This window comes from Mobula hypostoma, chromosome 9 (assembly GCF_963921235.1).
Source record: "Mobula hypostoma chromosome 9, sMobHyp1.1, whole genome shotgun sequence".
NCBI lineage: Eukaryota > Metazoa > Chordata > Chondrichthyes > Myliobatiformes > Myliobatidae > Mobula > Mobula hypostoma.
The window spans coordinates 49,149,545-49,168,312 of record NC_086105.1 but is presented as its reverse complement, the minus strand read 5'-3'; positions in this window follow the sequence as shown (position 1 = coordinate 49,168,312).

Here is an 18,768-nt window from a genome sequence, read left to right as displayed (position 1 = left end):
TATTTAAGGCCAATACATTTTTGGACACAGTAAGTGGGGCTTACCTGGGAAAGTTGAGACACACGAGTCATCAGAATCAAAATCGGATTTATTGTAATTGACTTAGATAATGTAAAACCTGCTGTTTCACTGCAGCAGTACAATGCACAGACCAAACAATAAGAATGAGGAATAACAGGGTAGTGTTCATGAGCTCATGGACCATTCAGAAATCTGATGGTGGAGGGGAAGAAGCTGTTTCTGAATCATTGAGTGCGAGTCCGGGCTTGTGTAGCTCCATTCTGATGGTAGTAATGAGAAGCGGGTGTGTGCTGGAAGGTGAGGGCCCTCAGTAATGGATGCTGCACCACCTCTTGAAGATGACCTCAATAGTGAGGACAGTTATGTTCATGATGGAGCTGGATAAGTCTATAACCTTCAGCAGCCTCTTGTGATTCTGTCTGTTGAATGCACCATACCAAGCTTTGTTGCAACCAGTCAAAATGCTCTTATTAACCAGGCTCATGGTCCAACAACTTTTTTTACACATTTTCTGTGGTCGGTTGAAGAGATTTAAAGAGCAAAAACCTGTTGGTATTTAAAAAAAACTATACTCTGGCTTACATAGAACAGAGTTTGGACCCTTCGGTCCATGATGTTGTGCCAAATATTTAACCTACTTTAAGATCAAACTAACCCTTCCCTCCATTTTTTTCTTTTATCCACGGGCCTGCAAAAGAGTCTGTTAAATGTCACTAATGCATCAATCTTTACCTACACCCCTGGCAGCACAATCCACACACCCACCACATTCCACGTAAAAAAAATCTTATCTCTGACGTCACCTCTTGACTTACCTCAAATCACCTAAAAATTTTGTCATCTCATGATAGCCATTTCCACCCTGAGAAGAAGTCTCTGGCTAGCCATTCGATCTACAGTGGTGCTAGAAAGTTTGTGAACCATGTAGAATTTTCTCTATTTCTACATAAGTATGACCTAAAATATGATCAGATCTTCACGTGAGTCTTAAAACTAGATAAAGAGAACCCAATTAAATAAATAACACAAGAATCGTTATACTAGTTTACTTATTTATTAAGAAAAATTATCCAATAATGATGAAGGGACTCAGCCCAAAACATTGACTGTACTCTTTTCCATAGATGTTGCCTGGCCTGCTGAGTTCCTTCAGCATTTTGTATAACCATATAACCATATAACAATTACAGCATGGAAACAGGCCATCTCGGCCCTTCTAGTCCGTGCCAATCTCTTACTCTCACCTAGTCCCACCAACCTGCACTCAGCCCATAACCCTCCATTCCTTTCCTGTCCATATCGCTGTCCAGTTTAACTTTAAAGGACAACATCGAACCTACCTCAACCACTTGTGCTGGAAGCTCGTTCCGCACAGCCACCACTCTCTGAGTAAAGAAGTTCCCCCTCATGTTACCCCTAAACTTTTGCCCTTTAACTCTCAACTCATGTCCTCCTGTTTGAATCTCCCCTACTCTCAATGGAAAAAGCCTAGCCACGTCAACTCTATCTATCCCTCTCATAATTTTAAATACCCTCTATCAAGTCTCCCCTCAACCTTCTACGTTCCAGAGAATAAAGACCCAACTTGTTCAAACTTTCTCTGTAACTTAGGTTATGAACCCCAGGCAACATTTTAGTAAACCTTCTCTGTACTCTCACTATTTTGTTGACATCTTTCCTATAATTCGGTGACCAAAACTGTACACAGTACTCCAAATTTGGCCTCACCAAAGCCTTGTACAATTTCAACATTACATCCCAACTCCTATACTCAATGCTCTGATTTATAAAGGCCAGCATACCAAAAGCTTTCTTCCCACCACCCTATCCACATGAGATTCCACCTTCAGGGAACTATGCACCATTATTCCTAGATCCCTCTGTTCTACTGCATTCTCCAATGCCCTACCATTTACCATGTATGTCCTATTTTGATTAGTCCTACCAAAGTGTAGCACCTCACATTTATCAGCATTAAACTCCATCTGCCATCTTTCAGCCCACTCTTCTAACTAGCCTAAATCTCTCTGCAAGCTTTGAAAACCTACTTCATTATCGACAACTCCACCTATCTTAGTATCATCTGCATACTTACTAATCTAATTTACCACCCCATCATCCAGATCATTAATGTATATGCCAAATACATTATCATATGGAGGAGGAGGAGAAGATGGCGGCGTGACGGCAGCGCGCATGGCCACTTCAGTGGTGATGTCTGTTATCTGTCAAGTAGGGGACCGTGCACAATCCTGATTTGATGGAGACGGATGTGAAAGTACCGAGGAACATTTGGAAAAGTTCTGAAATGCCCGCTTCGCTGCCACTGCTACTGTGTGATAACCGGAATCTCCGGAGCAGAAGGCCCCGAAATCCTCGGCTTTGCGTGTTTCAGCGGCCGGGGCGAGGTCGAAGGTGCTCGGCAGAGGATGGCGCTCGAGAGGCTGTATTGGAGAAGCTGGTCGGAAGCTCGAAGTTTTCGGACGGATGGACTCAGTGTCAGCTGTGGTTGGCTGCTTCCAAGGCATCGGCAAGTTGATGGTGCCTGGAGGTTTATGGCAGGGAGTTTCACCCTTTTGCCGCCTGCTATCGGGGACTCAGGAGTCAATTGACTCAGGGATTTTTGAGACTTTATTTCCGTCCCCATAGTTTGTTTTTTTATCAAATTATGGTATTGCTTTGCACTGCTGTAACTATATGTTATAATTAAGTTGTTCTGTCAGTGTTAGTCTTTGGTTTGCCCTGTTTTCTGTGATATCACTCCAGAGAAACATTGTATAATTTCTTAATGCATGCATGCATTTCTAAATGACAATAAAAGAGGACTGAGTGTTCTCATAATCTAATCTAAATAACATTGGACCTAGTACAGATCCCTAAGGGACACCACTAGTCACTGGCCTCCAATCTGACAAACAGTTTTCCACCACTACTCTCTGGCGTCTCCCATCCAGCCACTGCTGAATCCATTTTACTACTTCAATATTAATACCTAATGATTGAACCTTCCTGACCAACCTTCCATGTGGGACCTTGTCAAAGGCTTTACTGAAGTCCATATAGACAACATCCACTGCTTTACCCTCGTCAACATTCCTTGTAACCACTTCAAAAAATTCAATAAGATTTGTCAAACATGGCCTTCCACGCACAAATCCATGTTGACTGTTCCTAATCAGACCCTATCTATCCAGATAATTATATATACCATCTCTAAGAATACTTTCCATCAATTTACCCACCACTGACATCAAACTCACAGGCCAATAATTGCTAGGTTTACTCTTAGAACCCTTTTTAAACAATGGAACAACATGAGCAATATGCCAATCCTCTGGCACCATCCTCGTTTCTAATGACATTTGAAATATTTCTGTCAGAGCCCCTGCTATTTCCACACTAACTTCCCTCAATGTCCTAGGGAATATACTGTCAGGACCTGGAAACTTATCCACTTTTATATTCCTTAAAAGCTCCAGTACAACTTCTTCTTTAGTCATCATAGTTTCCATAACTTCCCTACCTGTTTCCCTTATCTTACACGATTCAGTATCCTTCTCCTTAGTGAATACCGAAGAAAAGAAATTGTTAAGAATCTCCCCCATCTCTTTTGGCTCCACACATAGCCGTCCACCCTGATTTTCTAAGGGACCAATTTTATCCCTCACTATCCTTTTGCTATTTATATAATGGTAGAAACCCTTGGGATTTATTCTTACCTTACTTGCCAAAGCAATCTCATATCTTCTTTTAGCTTTTCTAATTTCTTTCTTAAGATTCTTTTTACATCTTTATATTCTTCAAGCACCTCATTTACTCCATGCTGTCTATATTTATTGTAGATCTCTCTTTTTTTCTGAACCAAGTTTCCTATCCCTTGAAAACCACGGCTCTCTCAAACTTTTAACCTTTCCTTTCAACGTAACAGGAACATAAATATTCTGTTCTCTCAAAATTTCACCTTTAAATGACCTCCATTTCTCTATTACATCCTTCCCATAAAACAAATTATCCCAATCCACTCCTTCTAAATCCTTTCACATCTCCTCAAAGTTAGCCTTTCTCCAATCAAAAATCTCAACCCTGGGTCCAGATCTATCCTTCTCCATAATTATATTGAAACGACAAACGTAATAGCATTGTGGTCACTGGGCCCGAAGTGCTCCCCAACACAAACCTCCGTCACCTGACCTATCTCAATCCCTAACAGCAGATCCAACACTGCCCCTTCTCTCGTTGGTCCCTCTATGTATTGCTGCAAAAAACTATCTTGCACACATTTTACAAACTTCAAACCATCCAACCCTTTTACAGAATGGGTTTCCCAGTCTATGTGTGGAAAATTAAAATCTCCCACAATCACAACCTTGTGCCTACTACTAATATCTACTATCTCCTTACAAACTTGCTTCTCCAATTCTCGCTCCCCATTTGGTGGTCTATAATACACCCCCCATAAGAGTTACTGCACCTTTCCCATTCCTCAGTTCCACTCAGATAGCCTCTCTAGCTGAGCCCTCTAATCTATACTGCCAGAGCACCGCTGCAATATTTTCTCTGACAAGCAATGCAACCCCCGCCTCTTGTCCCTCCCATTCTATCACACCTGAAGCAATTAAATCCAGGAATATTTAGTTGCCAATCACACCCCTCCTGTAACCATGTTTCATTAATAGCTACCACATCATACTTCCAGGTATCAATCCATGCTTTAAACTCATCCACCTTTCTTACAATGCTCCTAGCATTAAAATAAATGCATTTAAGAAATTTTTGTGTGTTTTGCAATGTATTTGTTGGAAAAAGTAAGTGAACCTCTGGGGTAATGCCTTCTACAAAAGTTATTTGGAGTTGGGTGTTCCAATCAATGAGATGAGATTGGAGGTGTGGGTTGTAAGGGTGCTCTCCCCTATAATAAAGACACACGATGTCAGGTTACTGATAGAGCCTGCTCTCCTCAAGAAAGGTCTGTTTATATGCACCATGCCTCAATCAGAACAACTTTCAGAGGATCTTTGAAGAATTGTAGAGATGCATGAAGCTGGAAAAGGTTACACAGGCAATTCTAAAGACTTGAGTGTTCAACAGTCCACAGTAAGAGGAATTGTCTACAAATGGAGGAAATTCACTACTGTTGTTACTCTCCCTAGGAGTAGGCAAAGATCACACCAAAAGCACAATGTGCAGTGCTGAAGGTGGTGAGAAGAAACACAAAGGTAACAGCAAAAGACCTGCAGAAATCTCTAGAACTTGCTAAAGTCTCTGTTCATGTGTCCACTATAAGAAAAACACTGAACAAGAATGGTGTTCATGGAAGGACACCATAGAGGAAACCACTGCTATTCAAAAAAAAGCATTGCTGCACATCCCAAGTTTGCAAAAGATCAACTGGATGTCTACAACACTTCTGGGACAATGTTCTTCTGAGACAAAAGTTGAAATTTTTGGCAGAAATGCACACTGCTATGCTTGGAGGAAAAAGGACACTGCACACCAACACCAAAACCTCATCCCAATTGTGAAGCATCGTGGTTTGGGGCTGCTTTGCTGCCTCAGGGCCTGGATAGCTTGCTATTGTTGAAGGAACAATGAATTAAAAATTGTTTCAAGGAGAATGTCAGGTAATGATCCATCATCTGAAGATTAATCAAATTTGGGTAAAGCAACAAGACAATGATCTGAAAGACAAGGGTAAATCAACAACAGAATGGTTTAAAAAGAAGAAAATTTGTGTTTTGGAATGGCTGAGACAAAGTCCTGAGCTTAATCCTATACAAATGTTGTGGAAGGACTTGAAGCAAACAGTTCATGCAAGGAAACCCACCAACATCCCAGAGTTGAAGCAGTTTTGTAAGAAGAAATGGCCTATAGTTCCTCCAAGCTGATGTACAGGACTGATCAACAATTACCGGAAACGCTCGGTTGAAGTTACTGCTATACAAGGTAGTCACACCAGTTACTGAAAGCAAAGATTCACATATTTTTTTCCAACAAATGTGTGTAATATTAGATCATTTTTCTCAATAAATAAATGGATAAGTATAATTTTTTTGTGTTATTTATTTAATGGGTTCTCTTTATCTAGTTTTAGGACTTCCTTGAAGATCTGATCACAGTTTAGGTCATATTTATGCAGAACTAGATAAAATTCTACAGGTATCACAAACTTCTAGCGCCTCTGTATGTCTTTTATTATATTGTACACCTCTATAAAGTAATTTCTCATCCTTCTTTGCTCCTAAGGGACAAGCTCTAGCTCACTCAGCCTATCCTGCTAAGTCATGCTCTCTAATTCTGGCAGCATCCTGGTAAACCTCCTCTGCATCCTTTCTAAAGCTTCCACGTCCTTCCTATAATGAGTGACCAGAAATGAAATCAATACTCCAAGTGCAGTCTAACCAGTTTTATAGAGCTGCACCATTATCTTGTGATTCTTGAACTCAATGTTCCAACTAAAGAAGTTTAACATACCTTATGCCTTCTTGCGTGGCAACTTTGAGGGATCTATGGATGTGAACCCCAAGGTCCCTCTGTTCCTCCACACTGCTGAGAATCCTGCCATTAATATCGTACTGTGCCTTCAGGCTTGTCCTCCCAAAGTGTACCACTCCACATTTTTCTGGGTTGATCTCCATCTGCCACTTCTCAGTCTAGCTTCGGCTTCTGTCAATGTCCCATTGTAATCTACGTCAAGCTTCGAAGAAGAATGAAGAGGAGGCATGTCCTAAAGGCAGCGCAGGATTTCTCTGGGTCCATGGAAGTGCCTTTGGGTGAAAGGACGAAACCCAGGAAGGAAATGACTGGTGTGGAACTGGCATTTTACTAACTTGCAATACAGTTGGTTTTCAAGAAGATACTGAAGGTCTAAATGGATCTGATGGACATCGTCTTCGGGATTCTTGGAAAAGATGAAGATGTTGTTGAGTTAGATGAACTCTCCAAAGATCTCATTAATGAATGGTTGGAAAATGGCTGAACCATTGGAAAGTCCGAAAGGCATCACCAAGTATTCATAGTGGCCAGTGGGTGTTTTGAACACTGTCTTCCATTCTGGCAGATGTGGATTAGATTGCAAGCACACTGTAGATCCAAATTGGCCCTACAGAGTGTTCTGAATGCACTATCCATCAAGGGGAGAGGGTAGCGGTTCTTAATGGTGATTTTTTTTTGAGTCCATAGTAGTTAATGCAGGGACGAGGAGCCCTATCTTTCTTTTTGACAAAGAAGAATCCTCTGGCTGGGGAATGGGATGGATGAATAAAGCTGTTCTGTATTGCTTTAGTGATGTAGTCATTCATGGCTAGGGTCTCAGGAGGGCAGAGAGAGAACAGATGGCCTTGGAAAGGAGGTCAATTGTGCAGTCGTGTGGTTTGTGAGACGGCAGAGTGGTACACATTGCCTCCCCTTTTATAGAAGGCAATGTGTACTTTTTGTGAGCAACGTTTTTTTTTACAAGAGGTGCTATACATATCTGGTTGGTAGGTGGATATACGTCTCTAGCAAAGGAGGTGTAAGGTGCTCCTTCTCTCTGCTAGCCTGAAGGTCATCCTTGGGCAAGATATAGCACTTGCTTAGCACCCTCCCCCATCCCGCAAATCAGGATCACATGATACCATGGGAACAGATGGTGGATGGTCATATGAGCAGTTGGTGTATATCACATGTCCTGGTTATGCAACCACAGACGTCAGGCAGACAATCTCTGGAGAGTATTGATAATGGCTGGGGTCACCCATCTTGTAAAGACACTGGTCAGAAGAAGGCAATGACAAACTGCTTCTGTAGAAAAGTTTGCTAGGAACAATAAAGTTCATGGAAAGACCATGATTGCCTATGCCACATGACACAGCACATAACAAGAAAAATGAAAATGATAATAGATCATAGGTTTACCATTGAGAATTACCAAAAGAAAACGCAGACTCTTAAAAAGTGAACATGTATACCTATCTCATATGAATGGGCCTATTGAACTATGAATGCATTCTGGCCTTCAAAACACTCTCATCAGCCCAGTTCTTCCATACATTTTTTTCTTACCCTATTCTCTCTTGCATGCCCAAGATCTGCTTTCTGCCATTCACCTTCACGGTGGGTAACTTGCAATGGCTAACTAACCTATCGGCATGCCTTTCTGATATAGGAGTAAACTGGAATACCCAAGGAAAACCCGTAGACTCAGAGAGCATGTGGAAACGGTGTACCCACTTTGGAATTGAACCTGGGTCAGTGGGACTGTGCGGCGAAAGGCAATAATGTTTCCAAAGGAGTCCTTGTAATAAAGAGGGGTTCAGATTTTATAAAACATCTAGATGTTATAGCCAAATTGTATCCACTTCAATCCTTTTCGACTTTTCCTTATTCCCATTCCATCTGGCTGTCTTTTCAGCCTCGAACACCAAGGGTCCTGCTGACAGTTCACCTTCTCCACCTGTTTCTCACTGCTGCCAACGCTCCTTTCCAACCTCTTGTGGTCCTGTTGACAGATGCCAGCCTTGGCTTGTTGTCCTCTGAATCAGAAGGTGGTGAACCTGTGCAACACTCAAGAAACCTGAATGTAAAATATGTACACTTAATCCCCCGTACCTTCGCCAGGGGGAAATATTCATCTTCTGAATTAATCTGCCACCTCAGGTTAATGTGAAAGGTATAGAGGAATAACTTGGAAGAGAGTTATCCCACAGCCAACAAGAAAAAAGATGACAGATATGGTCATTAAACGTATTTCTGTTTGGGCTAGATCTCTGCATGTATATTGGCTGCTGGGTTTCCTACAACCTCTTGTGGTCCTGTTGACTGATGTCAGACGACTTCACTGATTATGACATGCTTTAGAAAATTCTTGGTTTGTGAATGTGAATCAATAACTGCAGGTTCATGCTTTCATCAGACCTCGTTTCCTTCCCTGACCAAAGGTATTATTTTCTCAGCTCCTACAAGGTGCTTTGCCTGGTGTGCACTTTCTCCCACCCCTAGCTACCACTTCTTGCCTCCCCAGAGAGTTCTCCAGCACTCTGGCATCACTTGATTCACACAATGTTTCCAGAAATCCCTGAACTTATAAGAGTCTGCATGCTTTATAGCTGGCAGAACTGAATCAAGCTGTCACGAGCCCTACAGATTGCCATAAAGCCTTGAGCTTCTGGGTTTTTGAGCACCTGCACTTGCTAATCAGTACCTTAACTAGAGTTGATAAGCCCTTGTGGTTTTGGTTTGACCTCATCAAGTTAATTGTGGTTGGCACATGTTTTCTTCAGTCTATGATTACTTGGAGGATTGCCAACAGTTTTGGGCTCCAGATCTCAGAAAGAATATGTTGCCATTGGAGAGAGTCCAGAGGAGGTTCACAAGGATGATCCCAGGAATGAAGTGGTTAACATATGAGGAGTGTTTGGCAGCTGTGGGCCTGCACTCACTGGAGTTCAGAAGAATGTGTAAGAGACCTCATTGAAACCTACTGAATGTTGAAAGGACTCGATAGGATGGATGTGGAGAGGATGTTTCCCATGGTGGGGGTATCCAGAACTAGGGGACATAGCCTCAAAACTGAGGGGCGACCTTTGAGAACAGAGGTAAGAAGGAATTTTTTTTAGCCACAGAGTACTGAATTGGTGGAATACTCTGCCACACACTGCATGGAGGCCATGTCTGTTGGTATACTTTAGGCACAAGCTGATCGTTTCATGATCAGTCAGGGCATCAAAAGATATGGCAAGGAGGCAGGTGTATGGAGTTGAGTGGGATCTAGGATCAGCCATGATGGAATGGCTGAACAGATTCGATGGGCTGAATGGCCTAATTCTGCTCCTATGTCTTATGATTACTTAAAGAGGTCTCTCAGTTGGTGCCTGAGTGGGGGTCATTGTGTCAGGGAGGATGAATTCTCTGCGGCTCTGAGGTTCTGATTCCAATGTTTAACCTCTTGTTTCCGTCTCATCCTGGAGATCCTGCTGTTTTTCCACTCCTTCGCGAGCACACCATGACACAAGCAGTAGTAGGAGTCCTATGATAGCAATTTTATGGGGTTGCATATGAATCTGATCTCTGCTGACATTTGATTAGCTTGTATGGAAGCCATTAGTTCGATGGTTTGCCATCCTAAAGAACCTGGGTGCCATTTTACATTCAATACAGAAACATTAGCTTGCAGGGACAGCATGTAATTAAGAAAGGGAATGGAATATTGGCCTTTATCACAAAAACAATAGAATACAAAAGTAGGGAAGTCTTGCTCCATCTGGACAGACCGTTAGTGGTTCTCTACCTGGAGCACTGTAATGGTCTCCTTGTTTAAGGAGGGTTAATGTTTGTTTAGCATTGTCACGTACACCAAGGTATAATGAAAACTTTGTGCCACCCGGGAAGGTCATGGTACTGAAGTACATGGACATAATAAATGCAGACAGAATCAGGATATTGCAACTGCAGGGGAAGTGCAAGTATAGAGAGGTAAACAAATAAAGTGTGAGCATCATCACAAGGTAGAGTGGGAGATCACAGTTCATCTTCAGCAGACGTGAGATCCACTTATGAGGGCATATGAGAGGGATATACTTTATGCAGTTCAGAAAAGATTCACAGGGTTGATTCCTGCAAAGAAGAGATGTCTTATTTGTTGGCGTACTTGTTGGAGGATAAGAGGAAGAGAGGTGATATTATTGAAATGTGGAAGATTTCAGGGATGTTGGCTGGGTGGATGCTAATGGGAATTTAGAGCCAAAGGCATAGTTTCAATGATGATTTTCAGCTACTATTTCTTGTGTCTGTTATTATGTCCTACACAATTTGGGCCAGTGAAGTGGCTCAGCTTGTTGTATAATTCAGCTCTACGTAACAACGTTAACACAATAAAGAGAAGCAAGATCAGTTCATTTGGCCTCTCATGCCTGGTCCATCATTCAGTAAAACTATGGCTAATCTTTTACCTCAAGCTATGTTTCCTTGCTCACACCATATCCTTTGATTCCCTTAATAACAAAAGATGCTTCAATTCCCTTGTATATGCTCATTGACTGGCCCTCCATCATTCTATTGCATAATAAATTACAAAGGTTTATCAGGTGAAAAGATGTCTTACTATCTTAGTCATTTATGGCTGACGCTTTATTTTGAGATTTTGGGTCATATTTCCAGGAACACTCTTCAAAATAGAGATGAGGAGGACCTTGTTCAGTCAGATCGTGGTAAATCTGTGGAATTCATTGCCACAGATGGTTATGGAGACCAAGTAATTGTGCTTAAGTTGATGTTATTGATTGGTAAGGACATCAAAGGTTACGGGGAGAAGGCAGGAGAATTGGGTTGAGAGGGTAAATAAATTAGCCATGGTCGAATGGCGGAGTAGATTCAATGGACCAGATGACCTAATTCTCCCTGTATGTCTTATGTTCTGAACCGGGCATGTTATTTAATCTCTCACTGTGTAACTATCAGTAGTGTACTACTTGTCCTATCACCAACTTCGTACCATTCTTTTCATTACTTTAACTCTCAGCCAAACTCATCAGAGGTAACGGACTCAACTTGGAGCTTCCAAACAGTGTTCAGCGATTATATTCTGCTTGCAGCAGTTCTGAGGCTGGTCAAACTCTGTATGATGATTACACAATATTAGCTAAGGTATTGACGAAAACATTCATTTGAAACATGTTCCCCGTGTGTGCAAAGATGTGACTAGAAAGTTTAAGCGAGTGAAAAATATCCAGCAAACTATTGAGCACATTTCAGGGCAGGCATGTCTCTCGCATGGTTTGATCATTGTAAACATTTCTAGTCTTCTCTGGGAAACTGGGGATTCACCAAAGAAATCCAAAGTATGCACATTTCAGGGAACAAAGGGCCTGTGTTTGCAATCTGGAGGTCAAATTTCCCTGATGATTCTATTGAAAATATTTTAAGATAATCTGCTGTAACAGTAGAAGGGAGAGATGTGAAACAGATCATATGTGCTGCACAATTTTTAGGCTTATTCAGTTACTTAATAACAAAAGCAGCTGCAAGCAAAACCACTTTACCAAACATTCTATCATTTGTCTCATTGGTGATGAAGCAATAAATGCTTCTGTACACTACAGTCACCTAACTTTGAATAGGGATTAATTAGATATACGTTGGTAGTGGAATGGAGGATCAGAGTGTGCTGTTTGATATGTACATGTTAAGGGTGAGCTCTGTAGATCTGTAGATCCATTGATGGTTGCATCTCTAACTGCTCCATTTCCCCTGACCCTGGGCTGAAATGTAACTCCAGACTGCACTCTATTGAGGCAAGTAGGTTATCAATTGCGACCACTGGAAAATAAAACTGGTGGAAGAATTCAGTAGTCGAGCAACATCTATGGAGGCATAATAAGGGTCAAGACTTTGGACTGAGATTCTGCACCAGTCCCTACCTGAAATGCTAACCATTCCTTTGCCTCCACATGTGCTGCTCGACCCACTGAGTTCCTCCAGCAGTTTGTTTGTGTTTTGCTGCAGGTTCCAGCATCTACAGTCTCTCTTGGATTGCCAATTTCAATGTGCTTATTAAGAGTGTATAATTTTGTGTTCAAACAAGCTGAAGGGATTACTTAAGAATTTTTGGCACTAAGTTTGTAAACTTTGTGGTTCACTTTCTGACTTTGAAGGGGATTAGGTGTAAATGGAAATGTCGGTAATTTGGGATTTAGAGAGGACTGACATACACGAGCTGTGCTAGAAGAAAAGGCAATCTGCTCTACAGATGCCAACAGCTGCACAGCAGCGAAGGGTCAGTGGTGGAGAGGAGCATCTCACAGGGGGTCTGTGAGGCTGTGCCCAGGCGGTGGGTGGACTTTCTTAGCATGTCTGAGTTGTGGTTTTTCTGCAAGTTTGCAACAGGAGTTCTCAATTCACGTCCCTGTGAATCCTTCTGATCACTGTTCTTGCCATCACTATTCACTCAATGGACCGGTACGATGCGGCAGCCAAAAGAAGCCCATATCCTGCTGTGTGGGCAGAGGAGGAAGAACACAAGATGAAATTCATGAGTCATTTATGCAAGCATGAGAATATGCAGAGAATGAAAAGATGTGGGTCATGCACACGCAGAAGGGATTAGATTAATCTGATGATTGATTTAATTTGATATCGTGCACAGCACAGACATCTTGGCCCATGGTCCGTTCCTGTACTGTTCTCTGTTTTAACACAGCATCTGTATAGGTTCTTTGTTGTACTGCTTCCAGAAGCAAGTAAACAGAAATAAATAGAACATAGGATCATCGTCATCAAATTATACAGCATGGCAATAAGCCTTTTGGCTCAATTCACCCATGTTACCTTAGTCGCCCAGCTGAGCAGGTCTTATTTGCCTGGATTTGGACCATATCCATCTAAGTATATCCAGTACATGTACCTGTGCAAAAGCCTTTTAAATATCGTAATTGTACCCACCCCTACCAGTTCCTCTGGTAGCTCATTCCTGAGATGTACCAACCTTTGTGTGAAAAAGTTGCCCCTCCAGTTCCTTTTTAATTTCTCCTCTCTCATTTTAAATCTATATCCTCTAGTTTTGGACTCTACTACCATGGAGAAAAGACCGTGACAATTCACCTTAGCTACTATCATGATTTTTTTTTTAAACCTCTATTAGGTCAGAGTCAGAATCAGGTTTAATATCACTGGCATACAGTATGCCATGAAATACTGTATATTGCTTTGTGGCAGCAGTGTAATTAAAAAAATAAATTACTGTAAGAAATATATATATAAATTAAATCAAATATGTTGTGGATACAGAGAGCAAAAAATAAATTTTAAAAGAGTGAGGTAGTGTACATGGGTTCATTGTTCAATCTGAAATCTGGTGGTGGAGGGGAAGAAGCTGTTCCTAAAATGTTGAGTGTATGTCTTCCTGTTCCTGTACCTCTTCCTTGATGGTAGCAATGAGAAGACGGTAGCAATGGAGGGTCCTTAATGAGGACTACCACCTTTTTGAGGCATTATCTTTTGAAGATGTCCCGGATGCCAAGGAGGCTCGTGCCCGTGATGGAGCTGACTACGTTTGCAACTTCCTGCTGCTTTTTCTGATCCTCTGCAGTGGCCCCACCATACCAAATGGTGATGCAACCAATTCAGATGCTCTACATATATATCTGTAGGAATTTGAGAGAGTCTTTGGTAAGATGCCAAGCCTCCTCAAACTCCTAATGGAATATAACAGCTGTTGTGCCTTGGTTGTAATTGCATCAGTATATTGGACCCAATGAAACTCGGAAACTTCAAACTGCTCATTGCTGATCCCTCGATGAAGACTGGTGTGTGTTCCCTTGACCTCCACTTCCTGAAGTCCGCAATCAGTTCCTTGGTCTAACTGATGTTGAGAACAAGGTTGTTTTTGTGACGCCCCTAAACTAGCTGATCTATCTCACTCCTTTATGCCTCCTCATCACCATCAGAAATTTAGCCAACAATAGTTGTGGCATTGGCAAATTTACAGATGGTGTTTGAGCTGTGCCATTTATTAATACGTAAGGGAATAATTTATTGAAGGCAGTAACTCTCAAATAAACTGTTGTGCCTGGATGCAAGGGAGTATGAATTATAGCATGTGACATAATATATGCAAACACCCAGCTGTGTATTGGTTGTCCTCTTTTTTTAAAAAAAGTCCTTGCATTCATTTAAACTAAATATATAAGCATAATATTGCAGAGGCTGGAATTCTGAAACATAAACAGAAATTTTGAAAGGATAAGGCAACATCTGTAGAGAGAGAAGCAAAGTTAATAAGAATTTAAGGAATTTGAAAACTGTGTTAGACCATGCCACAGCCTTGTTTGACAATGGTCTCACTGAGACTGATTCTTTTATGGACCAATTGGTTAGTATATGAAATACGACCCAATGAATCACTCTACTCATAACAGATTGCTTTCTACTGGCCCCTGGCCCAGAATACCTTTTCCACTGGGACACCCCACCCCGGACTAGAACTCTCGCCAGCTGGTCACTTTGCTTTGTAGGTTTATTTCTGCAAATGACATCATCTTCCCCAACATCTCAGTGCCCTCACAACACAGTACTTGTTTTACCTGTTGGCTTGTGGTGAAATGGACACTGGCCAAGCAGCCTACAGTCAACATCTGATGAATTTTGTTGGGCAACTGAATCTGAGAAAGATGTTTCACAGTGCCTCCTGAAAGATGGTGTCAAAGGCCGTAACAAAGGTTAGGAAGGCTGGAGATGCTCCAAGCATTTTTCCTGGATGGTAAAACATTGATGGAATCTATGGTATGATTCAGAGAGCAGCACTAAACTGCTGCACCATTATGCCTCTGATTCCACTTCAACCTGTTCCCTGATACTGTGACCACTGGATCTTTACTCCCTCTTGCTGTACTTTTGAGGACATAAAGTCATCTCCTCTGGCTCACCTCCAAGACCTTTATCTTTACATGGTTGTCTCCAGTCTGTCCTATTATACCAATATGGGTGGGCATTAGAGAGTTCAAGCCTCTGTAATATTTTCAGAGCTTTGGAACTTCCTCTACACCACACTCCATTCCACTCTCAAACATCCAACTATTGCTTGATTCAGGCCAGTCCGCAACTCTGTAAAGAGCAAAATCTTTGCAGACGCTTCTCCACAATTTGAGTAGCTTTACCCTCTTTGCCCATGTGAATTTTATACCACCCAGCTGCAGTCTCTTCTCTGCAACGCATTTTGCTGAGCCTGGTGCTTCTCCTCTTATTTTTGGGTTTTTATAGCGGTAGCTGTAGTCCCGAGCTGGTATGAAATGGCCCTTTCATTCACACAGATTCGCACAGCCTGCCTTGGTGGTTTGTGAATAGCTCCATTATCCTGAAAATGCTAATTCACTTTCAAAGTGATGTCTTTGAATCAGGCTGCTCATAGTGGATTGTTTTCTATTGGCCTCTGGCCCAGAATACCTTTCCTTCTGGGACACCCCACCTGGTTTAATACTCTGGCCAGCTCGGCACTTTGCTTTGTAGGTTTATTTCTGTAAATGATACCATCTGCCCCAATATCTCACTGCTCTCATAACGCAATACCTGTTTTACCTGTTGACCTGTGGTGAAATGGACATTGGCCAAGCAGCCTACAGTCAGATACCAGATTAATTAGTGCTGAGAATCTATGTCACTTAAAAAATGCCTTCAGTGGTTTCTGTGTCTGAAGGTAGAACCCTTTGTGTGTATTGTCCATTAATTTTGCAAACCCACATCTGAAGATGAAAAGCTCCCTCTCACTATCATGCTGCTTCACCATTGGCCTTGACTCTATCACGTGCAAACTTTCTTATTTTCCACAGTCTGTTGTCTTACCTTTTCCCAAGAATGTCTAATAATCAAGTAGTTGGCTTCCCTGCAGCCAATCATCACATTTGTCACTCAATGGACCAGCACCAGATTGCATGTGCGTTGCTGCTGATGTATCACGGCCCGTATCTATTTCACCGTACCCGGCTTCATGGTGCAAGCTGGTTGTACTTTCTGAGCAGCACTGGAGTTCAGAGTTTAATCCTGGCGTCTTCTGAACGTTCTCCCCTGATGGAATGCGTGGGTTTTCTTCCGGTGCTCTGGTTTTCTTCCACAGTCCAAAGATATATCAAGTAGGTTGATTGCTCATTGTAAATTGTCTCGTGATTGGGTTACCGCTATGTGGGGTTGCTGGGGTGGTGTGGCTCGAAATTCTGGAAGGGCTTATTTCACGCTGTATCGCTAAATAAATAAATAAACAAACTCTCACCCAGGTTTATCTTGTTCTACTCACATTGTAGGGGCCATTCAACATCTATATTTTACACTTGCACTACAGACTATAGCCCTGGGCTGCCCTCGTCTGAGAGTTGGAGATGACTTAGCTCTGCCTAGCCAGCCTGGGTAGGGCCAGTACATTGCAGAGTTTGAGGCAGCTTCTGAACCTCTTCGCTGGCCATCCAATGATCCTTCTAAAAATCCAGCCCCTCAGTCCTGTCTACTCTATAATCACATGGTCGCTGGCCATAAATATTATAGATAACTGTATCCATCTGTCTTTTGCAGACAGCCAGTAAAGTACCCATGTGCAGATGCAAATTCTCCAATAAATCTAACATGGAGCAACCCATGTGCTTCAGTATGTTAGCACTGAAACAGGGACATGTCTTTCTTTTGTTTAAATAACTTTACTCTCAACGTCTCCATTCAATACCTAAGGGCCACCACCTTTACATCCCTCAATTCCCCTTCCTCCTCCCGCATGCATGTGTATGACAGCGAGAGTGCGCATGTGTACTAAGTATTTATGTAGTCCAAATGAACAAAACTCAACAACCTCCCATCCTTTTTATGTATATCTTAATAAGGTTAAATTTGAAAAAAGGAATTTAAAAGTCCATTCAAATATCCAAGCAATTCAAATGTTCATTAGGATATGGGAATTAGTTTTAACCCTTGATGTTAATACAATTCTTAAGGTACCAAATGCCCTCACTAAGTGCCTTTAACAGTGCAAGAGCTGGCACTCCCTTCCTTGGGAGACAGTCAGCTAGCTGTTCCTTTGTAGTTGACCATAACATATGATGAATTTTCTATGTTTGTACAAGCTCTTTGATGCTGCTTATCTCATGGTGAAGCCTATTCTCTGTATCAAGCAAACAATAGTTTTGTCTGTGACACAAGTTATTTGTAGACTGTCCTTCTTTGGGTCACCATGGAATAGCTCAGAATAGCCAGTACACTGTCAGGAGAAGGTATCTGAAAGTATCTTTGAATCCTTTTTGTTTGCCAATAGAGAGGTGAAAATCTTCCCTTTTCTCCCATTGGTACAATAAAATGTCCCCCTTGAGTACCATCAGGAAGAGTTCCAAGTGAGGCATCACTGAAGACAATGAGCTTCAATAACCTATCTTTGCCAAGCTGCTGAAACTTCAGGACTACTATTTCAGATTGAATTTTGTGCACTATCTTGTTTGCCTCATGTGAAATATTGTACTGTGGCATTTTTTTGTGCTGGATGCCAAGTTGCAGGCATCAAACATGATGTCAACTCTGCTCTGCCTTGCCACCCACAGAATCTGACCTGTCTTTGACCTAAGTTGCTCAGCTTCAGCTTCACTGAGGGGTGCATCCCGTTGTGTGGCATGTGACGATTCCATGTGGATTGTCTGGAGATTCCTGGTTTAGCTTCCTTGGTGCAGTTGTATTGTTCCTTCAACAGCAAGGTTGCCTATCTCTACATAGCAGAATCTGTCACGTTCCTCCCGTTCAACCTGAAAAGCTGACCTTAGCTGAGGGATGACTGTTGTGGCAAAGTTTTGTGAGCCTCCCCATATAAAGTTATCTACATGAGTCAAGTATTCCAATCACATGATATCCTGAATCTTGCCAACAAAAAAAACAACTGGATCCACATGTGATACCTTTTCACCTGTTTCAACTTTATTTCCTTGACATTTTTATACCAGCAGAGTGATGCATCTGCTAGACCATACACACACGTTTGAGTTTCCCCAGTGTTCCTTTGCTTCTGGCTTCAGACGGGGGTTTAATGTAAATGTCATATGACAGCTCCATTCCCTGTAAGAATGCAAATTTTATGTCCTTGCAGTGGAGTTGCCAATGCTTTTGACATATCACTGAGAGAAGGAGTTGGAGAGACTCTGATGCCCATGTTGGCAAGTGTTTTCAGAGTTCTTCTATGTTCAGTTCCTCAAAACTTCTAGCCACCAGACATGCTTTTAGCATAATTCCTGTCAGGATTTCTTTCAGGATGTACACCCA